This window comes from Budorcas taxicolor, chromosome X, assembly GCF_023091745.1.
Source record: "Budorcas taxicolor isolate Tak-1 chromosome X, Takin1.1, whole genome shotgun sequence".
Taxonomy (NCBI): Eukaryota; Metazoa; Chordata; class Mammalia; order Artiodactyla; family Bovidae; genus Budorcas; species Budorcas taxicolor.
This window is the reverse complement of record NC_068935.1, coordinates 114383424-114395892: the sequence shown is the minus strand read 5'-3', so window position 1 is coordinate 114395892 and position 12469 is coordinate 114383424. Positions and strand designations below refer to the sequence as shown.

The 12469-nt window shown below is 40.1% G+C and overlaps 1 protein-coding gene and 1 non-coding gene across 2 annotated transcripts in view; one reads left to right on the top strand and one right to left on the bottom strand.

Annotated features, from left to right (window-relative positions):
* The window catches only part of IL1RAPL1 (interleukin 1 receptor accessory protein like 1), a 687113-nt gene that overhangs the window by 563513 nt on the left and 111131 nt on the right, over window positions 1-12469 (top strand). The window lies entirely within an intron of this gene.
* Window positions 1331-1402, bottom strand: TRNAG-CCC (transfer RNA glycine (anticodon CCC)). Its single transcript has one exon. It is a non-coding gene; the product is annotated as a tRNA-Gly (tRNA).

Below are 12469 nucleotides of genomic sequence, written 5' to 3'. Positions count from 1 at the left end.
AGTCTAAGATTACTCAATAATACTTGACTATTCATCATTCCCGTAATAAGTGGAACTCCCCACCTTCTAAACTCAGTCTACTGTGCCCTTCTGGGTAGCCCTTCATGGGCATTCTCCCAGTTCTTTACATGTAGAATAGAATGGACTCCTTCTTTTTCTTCTCTCTGAGATGAAACTGGGAATTTGACATCTGAGTCCTAGTATCTGTCCACATCACTATGCTACCTTGCTTTAAGTCAGTAAGAAAATATGCCACCAAATTTGTAGTTTTTATTAGTCTCTTTGGGGACACTGGGGAAAGTGCCTAAAAAAAAATCTAGATGATCTTTCACATAGGCATTTCTCAGTATTTCTAACTTTAAAATCATCTTGACCCAGATTTCTCTATAGCTCTGGTTGTGTTTTCAAGACCATTCAGGGCTCCTGCCTCATATATCATGCCACTTTCTACCTAAGTTCTTGGGATAAGTCAGTCATGATGAAAATACACAATTAGCTTAGCATTTTATCTAACTTGTTGCTAGGTACCTTTGGTCAACCCTAAGAAAGTAGCCCTAAATATCACTTGATTATGTAGATGTGTTGTGTTGTGTTACTCGCTTAGTTGTGTCTGGCTCTTTGCAACCCCATGGACTGTAGCCCTCCAGGCTCCTCTGTTCGTGAGATTTCCCAGGCAAGAATACTGGAGTGGGTTGCCATTTCCTTCTCCAGGGGATTTTCCCAGCCCCAGGATCGAACCCACATCTCCTGCATTGCAGGCAGATTCTTTACCGTATGAACTACCAGGGAAAATATAGTAAATATATAGAAAATATAGTACTGCCCGTAAAAGGCCTATTGATCCACCCGTAAAAACAAAAGGCTAGATTCAATTCCAGATTCCTAAAAAATAGATTCTATGGAGGGTTTTTTTCTTATTTTTTTAGTTTTCTGCCCCCTATTAAATTTCACAAATATCCCACTAAGGAGGGTTTCAATCAGTGCATCATACTGAAATGGTCTTAAGAATCCTTCTTTAGGTATTTATGACTCCCTCTGAAGTTCCCTCTTCAAATCAGCCCCTCAAATTTCTCACCTTCTCTGTTATCTGGACCCCTCCAAGCTCACCTCCATTGTCTGTGCACGGTTCTCCTCAGTTAAGCCTTGATCTGCACACAGGTTATACTCTGACATGCATCTACTCGTGGGAGCTTTGGGTCCTTTTCTGTTCTGACTGATTTTCTTGTGAGCCATTTCTTTTTTTTTTTTTTTAATATTTAGTTATTCATATGGCTGTATCAGGTCTTAGTTGCAGCGTGAGAACTCTTAGTTGTGGCATGTGGGAATCTAGTTCCCTGACCAGGGATTGAACCCAGGCCCCTGCATTGGGAATACAGAGTCTTAGCCACTGGACCACCAGGGAACTCCCATGAGCTGTTTCCTTTTCCCTCTTCCCGTCCTCACCTCCACAACTCTGGTAAAGAAAAAATTAAAATAATAATAAAAATAAGAAGCCTTTCTTGGCTCTTGCTTATTGCTAGAATAAGGTTCTGTTTAATTCAACAAATATGTATGGACTGCCTAATGAATATTATGGATGGCAGTAATCAGAATTACAAGGTATTCTTAAAACATTGTTAAGCTCTTCAGATATTTTAGCGTGAGCTGTTTGCTTCAATTCAAATTCACACAGAGGCTGCTCTTGAAAAATTTCCCACAAGCCCAGGGAACACTCCTCAGATTTACAGCAATGAAAACATAAAGGAAGCCACTCACTTAGGGGCGACCAAGCTGTAGAGAAGTGATGAATGCCAAGCCAGGTTGCCAGAAACTGATTTATAAACCAGAATGCTGATTCATCAAATGAAATGGGAGATGAATCTGGTAAGATAACTGGCATCAATCATTTGAACAGGGCACACTCCCTGTTAATGAATAAGTCCATTGAAGAGACTAAATTGCAGATCTGAAGGCTTCTTGAGACAAGTAATTAGAAAGAAGAGGAAGGAATGTTAAGGGGCATTCTTTTAAACTCAGGTTGCTCAGACACTGTGTTCCTCCCAATCCTGAGGGTTTTATGATCTAAAAAATCTGGCAGCTGACACTGCCAGTTCTTACCTTTCAGGTGGTTTTTGTCCCTTCCTCATTCAGGCCACCACCCTTGTCTTGAGACAACAAAGTCCCAATACTGTTAGAAAGATTTAGGTTAGAGCTTACTTTGCATTCATGATACTTCGTCTCTTCTGCTTTTAGGAGACAAACTAGAGAATTCAGTACAAACATCTGGGGAGCACCTTAAACTCGTCTGCCACCTTTTAAAAAATCTATTTTATTGAAGTATAGTTGATTTCCATTGTTGTGTCAGTTTCTGGCACACATCAAAGTGATTTGTTATATATAACAGTTTGCATCTACTAATCCCAGATTCCCACTCCATCCTTCTTCCAAGCCCCCTCACATTTGGCAAACATGAGTCTGTTCTCTAGGTCTGTGATTCTGTTTCTGTTTCGTAGATAGGTTCATTTGTGTCGTATTTTTAGATTCCATCTGTAAGTGATAGCGAATGGTATGTGCCTTTCTCTGTCTGACTTGCTTCACTTAGTATGATCATCTCTAGGTCCATCCATGTTGCTGCAAATGGCATTCAATCAGTCAGTTCAGTAGCTCCGTCATGTCTGACTCTTTGTGACCCCATGGACTGCAGCACACCAGACTTCCCTGACCATCACCAACTCCCAGAGCTTGCTCAAACTCATGTCCATAGAGTTGGCGATGCCATCCAATCATCTCATCCTTTGTTGCCCCTTTCTCCTCCTGCTTTCAATCTTTCCCAGCATCAGAGTCTTTTCAAATGAGTCAGTTCTTCACAACAGGTGGCCAAAGTATTGGAGTTCCAGCTTCAGCATCAGTCCTTCCAATGAATATTCAGGCAAATTGCTTTCTTTCCTTCTTTTTATGGCTGAATAATATTCCTTTTCATTTATGTATCACATCTTCTTTATCCATTCATATGTTCATAGACATTTAGGTTGCTTCCATTTCTTGGCTACTGTAAATAGTGCTTCAGTGAACATTGGGGTGCATATATGTTTTCAAAGTATGGTTTTCTCCAGATACAGGTCCAGGAGTGGGATTGCTGGATAATATGATAGCTCCATTTTTATTTTTTTAAGGAACCTCCATACTATTCTCCATAGTGGCTGTACCAATTTATATTCTCACCAACAGTGTAGGAGGATTCCTTTTTCTCACACCCTCTGCAGCATTTATTATTTGTAGACTGTTTAATGATGGCCCTTCTGACTGGTGTGAGTTGATACCTCATTGTACTTTTGCTTTGCATTTCTCTAATAATTAGCAATGTAGAGCATCTTATCATGTGCCTATTCATCAACTGCTTTTTATGTAGACCATTTTTATAATGAGTTATTTCAACAAATGAATAACCATGTCTGTTTCAGCTTAATGCTTATTAGCTTTAATTTTCAAAAAGTGGCCGTTTTTCCCATTCAGTTTAGCAACTACTTAATAAGCTCCTTGAGAGCAAGAAAACTCTTGGGAGGAAACAGAAATAAGCAAGACAATCCTCTACAGAAATTGACAGAAAGGTTCAAGCAATAACAGTAGCAACACAAGTTGGGAATAATTATGGTACAGAATTAAGAAATCATGTAAGACAGTCTTTTCCAGAAAATGAGATCATCACGCATCTGAGTGTGAGAACGGAGTGAGTTTTGAGCTGAACCTTCTAAGGCACATAGTTTTTTGCCAAGAGGAATGGGAAAGAGGCTGCTCTGCACAGTCGAAGAGATCTTGGTAAGCCACATTCTAGAATGAGAACAGCCCCAGGCATATTCAGAGACAAGTGATGGCACAGACCATATTTGAAGACTGTAAGGAGGACACAGGTTGGGTTGGCCAAAATAAACCCAAACAAACTTTTTGACCTGCCCTGCCAATTCTATTATGGCTATCAAAAGTCTAAACAAACAAAAAACACCCTCCAAAACACTAATCCTAATTATAACTACAAGTAAGTTAGTTAGCTTGTATATTTTTTACTTTTCTAGGTAACACCCAAATTTGAAAAGCCAGGACAATTTAAAGATAAGTATTAAGGCAATAACATAACATTTAGTGATTAAATAAATATGTTGGGAGCAACTTGATTATAATCAGTCATCAAATGCTGACCTATATTTAACCATTGTTCCTCAAAACTCTATTCTTAGTAAAATGAAACATGCAAAATTAGTATAAAGCCTTTAATTTCTCAACTTCTGGCAGTCTTGTTCAGCTCCAGAGTACCTGGTCATATGTCATTCTCTATTGTGTAATTTCACTCAGAGGTGCTGTATTTTTTGGTATTTTAATTGGTGAAAAATCGATAGTTAATCAGAAGAGAGTTGGAACTGTTAAATGGCAAGATTATCTTTAATTCATTTGTTTTTACTAATTAAAAATGAATAACTTATTTTCTTTTTATCTGTCATATAAATGATGGAAAGTAATCTCACTATATCTACCTTAGGACTTTTTTTCTGAGTCTTCTCTCATCCTCCTTCCAAATTTCTGAGGTATAAAAAATGACTTTCTGCCTTCACATAAATTGCCCCTGAAATGTTTCTATAGTTTAGTGACAGCCATCTTCCACTTACTTCCAGGAGAAAGACTCTATTCACGCACTGTTCAGGCTCTTTCACTGGCTTGAGCAGCTTGCAACAGGGGGAAAAATGTGACATTATCAAAGACTTTCTTGTGGCTTTTACTGTCCGCTGTCTTCCAGTAACACATACTCATACCTAAGTGCTGAGGGGTGAGAAGATGGAGTGAAGAGACCAGAATGAATTGACCTCATGGAGACAGGGGCTTTCTAAGATGAAGTAGGAAAGATGTTGATGAAGTAGGAGCCACTTTAGGAATAAGTGTTTCATATGATATGTATTTTTTATTTTAATTCATTCTTGATTCAGCTCAAAGTAAAAAAAAATATTGGAAGAATGTTATTCTACGTGGTCATTAGAATTGACAAGCCACCCCAGGGCAGGATTGTGGGCTGATCAGATTCTGAAGTGCAGTGGCCTCACTTGCCTCCCAAATTTCTGTTCTTACTGTGACTTGAGCCAGTGACTTACTTCTCTACCATTAGATCAATTTTCTAACTTATCTAATAGAATTATACATTCTTGGTATTATAGTAATGATTAAAGTAATGCCATGTATGAAACATTAGCACAATACCTGGCACAGAGTAATCAGGCAATCCAACATCATGGATAAATAAGAGATATCAATCTCTTAAGAGATAATAAGAAATAAGAGATGATAAAAATAGATGTTGTTTCTTTATAGCACCTATTTCTTTTGGTGTAGGTGGTTGTATACCTCTTTTATAAAAAGTATGTCTTCATAGACTATAGGGAACCCATGGCTGTTTCTGGGACACAATGTAAATGGATCCGTCATTATGCACAGTGGAGAAATAGAAGAATTTGGGAACTGGCATCCAAACCATTGAATCATGAAGACATTATTAGTATAGGAATTTCCAACTAGCAAATTTCTCTCTCTCTCAGAGAGAGAATGTCCTTTCATGTCAGTACAGGAGGAGATTCAGTTCAGTTCAATTCAGTCGCTCAGTCGTGTCTGACTCTTTGTGACCCCATGAATCGCAGCACGCCAGGCCTCCCTGCCCATCACCATCTCCCGGAGTTCACTCAGACTCACGTCCATCGAGTCCGTGATGCCATCCAGCCATCTCATCCTCGGTCGTCCCTTCTCCTCCTGCCCCCAATCCCTCCCAGCATCAGAGTCTTTTCCAATGAGTCAACTCTTCGCATGAGGTGGCCAAAGTACTGGAGCTTCAGCTTTAGCATCATTCCTTCCAAAGAAATCCCAGGGTTGATCTCCTTCAGAATAGACTGGTTGGATCTCCTTGCAGTCCAAGGGACCCTCAAGAGTCTTCTCCAACACCACAGTTCAAAAGCATCAATTCTTCGGCCCTCAGCCTTCTTCATAGTCCAACTCCCACATCCCTACATGACCACAGGAAAAACCATAGCCTTGACTAGACGGACCTTAGTCGGCAAAGTAATGTCTCTGCTTTTGAATATACTATCTAGGTTAGTCATAACTTTTCTTCCAAGGAGTAAGCGTCTTTTAATTTCATGGCTGCAGTCACCATCTGCAGTGATTTTGGAGCCCAAAAAAAATAAAGTCTGACACTGTTTCTACTGTTTCCCCATCTATTTCCCATGAAGTGATGGGACCGGATGCCATGATCTTTGTTTTCTGAATGTTGAGCTTTAAGCCAACATTTTTGCTCTCCTCTTTCACTTTCATCAAGAGGCTTTTTAGGTCCTCTTCACTTTCTGCCATAAGGGTGGTGTCATCTGCATATCTGAGGTTCTTGATATTTCTCCCAGCAATCTTGATTCCAGCTTGTGTTTCTTCCAGTCCAGCGTTTCTCATGATGTACTCTGCATAGAAGTTAAATAATCAAGGTGACAATATACAGCCTTGACGGACTCCTTTTCCTATTTGGAACCAGTCTGTTGTTCCATGTCCAGTTCTAACTGCTGCTTCCTGACCTGCATACAGATTTCTCAAGTGGCAGATCAGGTGGTCTGGTATTCCCATCTCTTTCAGAATTTTCTACAGCTTATTGTAATCCACACAGTCAAAGGCTTTGGCATAGTCAACAAAGGAGAAATAGATGTTTTTCTGGAACTCTCTTGCTTTTTTGATGATCCAGTGTATGTTGGCAATTTGGTCTCTGGTTCCTCTGCCTTTTCTAAAACTGGCTTGAACATCAGGGAGTTCACGGTTAACGTATTGCTGAAGTCTGGCTTGGAGAAATTTGAGCATTATTTTACTACCATGTGAGATGAGTGCAGTTGTGTGGTAGTTTGAGCATTCTTTGGCATTGCCTTTCTTTGGGATTGGAATGAAAACTGACCTTTTCCAGTCCTGTGGCCACTGCTGAGTTTTCCAAATTTGCTGGCATATTGAGTGCAGCACTTTCACAGCATCATCTTTCAGGATTTGAAATAGCTCCACTGGAATTCCATCACCTCAGCTAGCTTTGTTTGTAGTGATGCTTTCTAAGGCCACTTGACTTCACATTCCAGGATGTCTGGCTCTAGATGAGTGATCACATCATCATGATTATCTGGGTCGTGAAGATCTTTTTTGTACAGTTCTTCTGTGTATTCTTGCCACCTCTTCTTAATATCTTCTGCTTCTGTTAGGTCCATACCATTTCTGTCCTTTATCGAGCCCATCTTTGCATGAAATGTTCCCTTGGTATCTCTAATTTTCTTGAAGAGATCTCTAGAGACAAACAGTAAGCATCCACTGGAATTCACCTACCACCAAGTATAGATAGTATGTCCGTGTATGTATACACACACAAGTACAGCACCTACCATGTATGCTGATATAACATGGGATGGGAGAGGGATTTGTTGATGAATTCTTATACCTTTAAACACATTTGAAAGCTCTTGAGAGAGTTATCTTGTATTTAGTTATCTTAAAAGTTATCACCACAAAAATGGTAATTATGTTCATTTTGATCACTGGTGATCATTTTACAATATATTCATGTATCAAATCATTTGTCTACCTTAAAGTTACACAATGTTATATGTCAAAAATACATCAATAAAGCTAGAACAATAAAAACAACTATATATATATATATGTTCAAGTCCCGTAGGTTTGATTTTAGAAAATACTAGTCAGCACACTTAAGCTGCTGCTGCTGCTGCTGCTAAGTCGCTTTAGTCGTGTCCGACTCTGTGCGACCCCATAGACGGCAGCCCACCAGGCTCCCCCATCCCTGGGATTCTCCAGGCAAGAACACTGGAGTGGGTTGCCATTTCCTTCTCTAATGCATGACAGTGAAAAGTGAAAGTAAAGTCGCTCAGTTGCGTCCAACTCTTAGTGACCCCATGGACTGCAGCCTACAAAGCTCCTCCATCTATGGATTTTCCAGGCAAGAGTACTGGAGTGGGGTGCCATTGCCTTCTCTGACACTTAAGCTACTCTCTTGAATTCTTTCTCTTGAATCTTGATATCAAGCTCAGAGTCACTGATGTGCTGGTAACTCTTCAGACTTCCTAAAAGTACTTCACAGAGGAAAGGGGGCAATGTTGAAGTTGATCAGCTTCTCCTGAGGGTCTTGGACAAGTTGTGGTTCAGAAGTCATAATTATTGGAATGCAGTAAAATAATGGGTTGTATCTGTATCATGTATGACATTCCATCCTAAGAGAACTCAGGGGGCAGAACCCCATAATCAGAGTACTATTTCTGCAGGAAAACATGAATATTCACACTAAGTATGATTTTTTAAAAGATCATAAATAGCCTTAAGCAGTTTCAAGGGCATTTCTGCCACCAAATGATTTATATTACTGAAAAGCAGCTTTCAGTTTTTAGACCTTCTAGGAATTCTGAATTACAAGTAAGGAACTGCAGATCCATAGTGAATTCAGCTATCCAGGGAATCAGTATAAGACTCGCATTCCTCTCTGTTTTTCCACAGCCCCTAAAAGATTGGAAATTACTACTAGAATAGCCCTATATCTTGTAGTTTAATCAAGATGGAGAATTTGTGAATTATGTAATCACAGACATGCATGCGTGCTCAGTCCCTCAGTCATGTCTGACTCTTCTGCTACCCTATGGACTGTAGCCCGCCAGGCTCCTCTATCCATGAGATTTCCCAGGCAAGAATACTGGAGTGGGTTGCCATGCCCTCCTCCAGGGGATCTTCCCAACCCAGGGATCGAACCTACATCTCCTGCAGATCCTAATTTAGCAGGCGGATTTTTTACCACTGAGCCACCTGGGAAGCCCCAATCACAAACATAAGCACCTAAAAATTTATATACATATTGCATTATATTTATTGTCCTGTATAATTCTTCTTTTAGCAGCATTTACCAATGCATCCCAGTAGCCCCACTTGAACTAATATAGATTGCTTGCCTGGCCCAATGCAAACATCTAAATCATTGAAAAAAGACTTGGAAACCATAGCTGGAAATTAGACACCTATCTCTGCAACGAGATATTATGCAAAGAGAAAATGAGTTGAATACTTGAATCTGGAGCCCCTTCTCAGCTTCACTTGAAATAATTCTGCCTGAAAATTGCATAACATGAGTTCACTGATAAGAAAAGCAATGAGTTTTAATAAAATAAGTATGTCTAAATTTAAACTACCTTTCAGATTTCAAATGGTGTAAGGGAAAAAGTGCCTCAAAGGTTTAAAACCTACTGAAAACAAGAAAAGAAATGCAGAATAAGAATAAAGCAAGCCAAATCTCTACATCTATATCCTGATTTATATTTAACAATCCACCTATCTATTTATCTAGCTAGCTAGCTCTCATATTTTATTCAAGCCACTGTTAAAATGCAGAGTTATCAATGGAAAGCTAAAGACAGTTGCTCCCTTTCAAGTAAAATCTGACTTTTATGTATGGAGAATACCATCTTATGCCTCCTGCATCTTCTGTCTATCAAAAAAACATTATATAACATACTGATGCTCCAAATGTGGCTTTGTAAAGCTTTGAATCTAGGAGGGGCACCAGAAATCCCCTTTGATTAGAAGAACTTGCAATCTAGTTAGAAAAGATGCTACTAGGGCCATGTGGATTGAAAGGGCACACAATATGCCATCAAGTGTTATGCCCATGATAAGAGTTGCTTGATTATCAAGCATTCACATTCACAGCTAGTACCTCAGAACCCTTATTTTCCCATTTGGACTCTGTTCAAACCCAGAGACCACATGTGCCTTGGTGGAGAAAAAAGATTTATTACACTGAAACATGAAATGACCGCTCTGTAGGTCTGAAACTCGGGCACTTCCATACGGTGCTCCGTAACCTAAGATGACTTGATCTGAAATCTATTGCCCTAGGTCAGTTCCTCTTTTGTGCCTCTTCTAACCTTGAGCCTGGACATTTTGTCCTGGGGCAACAGCCACTCCCTGCTGCTGCTGCTGCTGCTACTAAGTCACTTCAGTCCTGTCCGACTCTGTGCCACTCCCTACCTACCCTAAAATCTTTGTGCTTCCAGATCTCCCAAATGCTACCTACTTAACCTGGAGTTTGGCCATTGCCTAGGCATCTGGCCAATGGGCTTTTATCTGCCAACTCTTCTCTCCAGACTTGCAGGACTCTGAGAGTGAGTGCTTTCTTAAATCCTCTTCCCTAGGCACCCTGTTGGACTCAGCCTAGTTCCAGCTCTGCATGACATCACACTTGGTCATCAAATCCAGAGCTGTCTGAATTCAACCGTCAGAATTCAATTGAAAAGGTCCCGATCCTAGGGAGATATTTTTCACCCTAATCACATTACCTTCTCTGCTGCATTTGACCCTGTGAGTCACTCTGTCCTTCCCGAGATTCTTTTCTTACAAGTTATCATGAAGTAGCTGCCTTTGTTCTTTGTTTTTGGTCCTTTGTTCTTTTGTTACTCTAACCAAACAATTGCCACTCACCACTTGGAGCTCCCAAGCCTTGGTCTCCTGTCCTCTCCCCTTTTTAAACTCTCTCTGGACAATGACATCCCAGAATGGCTTTGACTATCAACTATGTGCTGATGGTTCTCTTAACTCCAGACATCTACTCTCCATTGCCATCTAGACCTGGAGATGCCACAAGGGTCACAGATTCAACTCTTCCTCCTCTTCCAGTGCTTACTTTCTTTCTTTCTTTTTTTTTTAATAGATTTATTTATTTTTCCATGCCTTGTTTTAGTTTGGGCATGTGGGATCAAACTCAGGCCCCTTGTATTGGGAGCACAAAGTCTTAGCCACTGGACCATCAGGGAAATCCCCTCTTCTAGTGATTTCTTTGCCAGTTGGTGACACTATGCATGCATGTGTGCTGTCGCTTCAGTCATATCTGACTCTGAGACCCCATGGACTATAGCCCACCAGACTCCTCTGTCCATGGAATTCTCCAGGCAAGAATACTGGAGTGGGTTGCCATACCATCCTCCAGGGGATCTTCTCAACCCAGGGATCGACCCTGTGTCTCTTCTGTCTCCTGAATTGGCAGGTGGATTCTCTACCACTAGCGCCTCCTGGGAAGCCCAGGTGATGATATACAGTCACCTAAATTAGGACTTTGGTATTCATCTCTGATCCCTCCCTCTTGCTTCCCCATGGACCAATCCACTACCAAGTCTCTTCTTTCTCTTTTAGTTAAGGATTTCTTAAAACTGTTTCTTCCTCCCCATCTTTTCTAAAATGGAGTGTTGTTGTGTTTTTTTTTTTTTGCAATGAAGTTCACTATAGTTTACCCAAAGTCCTCCTATAAGACCTCTGAATGTGATATTTGCCCTTTCCTCTGACAACAGCATCAGAAACATCTAGAAACTGATGTCATGATAGCATCAATGATTTTCATACCCCCTTGTATAAACATAATTTCCACATAATAAAAGATTTTCCATATTGATTTTTATTACACATGTTAAAAAATGAGATAAAATACTTGTGCTTTTAAAACAATTTTGAACAGTGTTTCTATAAGAGGTAAAGATACACCATATGTAGTGAGTCCAATTGCCATTTGTTTTGACTATAAAACTCTATTAAATCTAAATCTCTAGGGATATAACCCAGGCATCTGCAATTTAATAAATGCCCAAAGCAGTTCTAACATATAGTCACAGTGGATAGCCATGTCCCAACAGATTTGGAAGAGAGATGGCAGGGAAGACTTTAGTGAAGAATTTGAGAGGAAGTAGATATATCATCAGGCTTCCATGGTGGCTCAGATGGTAAAGAATCTACCTGCAACGCAGGGGACACCAGTTCGATCTTTGGGTCAGGAAGATCCACTGGAGAAGGAAATGGCAACCCACTCCAGTATTTTTGCCTGGAGAATTCCATGGACAGAGGAGCCTGGAGGGCCACAGTTCATGGGGTCGCAAAAAGTCAGACACGACTGAGTGACTAACACACACTCAGGTATATCACCTTCAGCTCATGTTACCTACCCAGCCAATCCTGCTAAAATTGGTAGGAATATAGCACCAGATTTATCAAGGAGGCCCTCATATCTTTACCAGTAAAAATGAGAGGGTTGCTTTCTATGATCTCAAAAAATTCTCAGTAGCATTCTGAACTGAGTAAAACTGAAGAGTTATATATAGTAAGGGGGGAAAACTTTTCCTAGCTCTTAGATACCTGATGTGTTATTTCTTCTTCTAGCCTGCATCTAAAATGCTTGGTTCACTAATAAGCGTACACTCACTGTAACTCACATTAAATGATCTAAGCATCCAGGAAGATGGTAATATGGAAAGTCAGCTGCAAGGCTGGTATGTGGATGGGCGATTTCAAAAGCTCTTAGCTCTTGATATCAGTAAATGTATTATATTTTTCCTTCCTTATAAAATTCATGTACTGTTTATTGTTTCTATAGTCCTTCTGAGTGTGTAAAGGCACCTCTCACTCA